Raw genomic sequence first — 473 nt, forward strand, 5'->3', positions numbered from 1 at the left:
GTTGTGGGCAGTTGGCGAGTGTCAGCAGACCCTGCGCCCCAGCTCATATTCTCTCTTTTTTCCCCCTTTATTATATATATATATATATATATATATATATATATATATATATGAGTACACCCACATTGTCTTCAGACACACCAGAAGAGGGCATCAGATCTCATTACAGATGGTTGTGAGCCACCATGTGGTTGCTGAGAATTGAACTGAGGACCTCTGGAAGAGTAGTCAGTGCTCTTAACCCCTGAGCCATCTCTCCAACCCCTCCAAATAAACTCTTCAAAAATCTAGGGTAAATCCTATAAACCTTGGCTCTGGTGTACTAAGGAGATAGCCAGCTCTCCTTTGCTGCCTTGCTTCCTGTGGAGACGACATTGCTCACATCAGAACCCTTCTTGGCCTGCCAGGTAGAACAACCACACGCTGGTTTACCCAGGCTCATTTTGCCTGTTGCCCTGGTGTAGTTATCTGTG

Source organism: Mus caroli, chromosome 17, assembly GCF_900094665.2.
Source record: "Mus caroli chromosome 17, CAROLI_EIJ_v1.1, whole genome shotgun sequence".
Classification (NCBI taxonomy): Eukaryota; Metazoa; Chordata; class Mammalia; order Rodentia; family Muridae; genus Mus; species Mus caroli.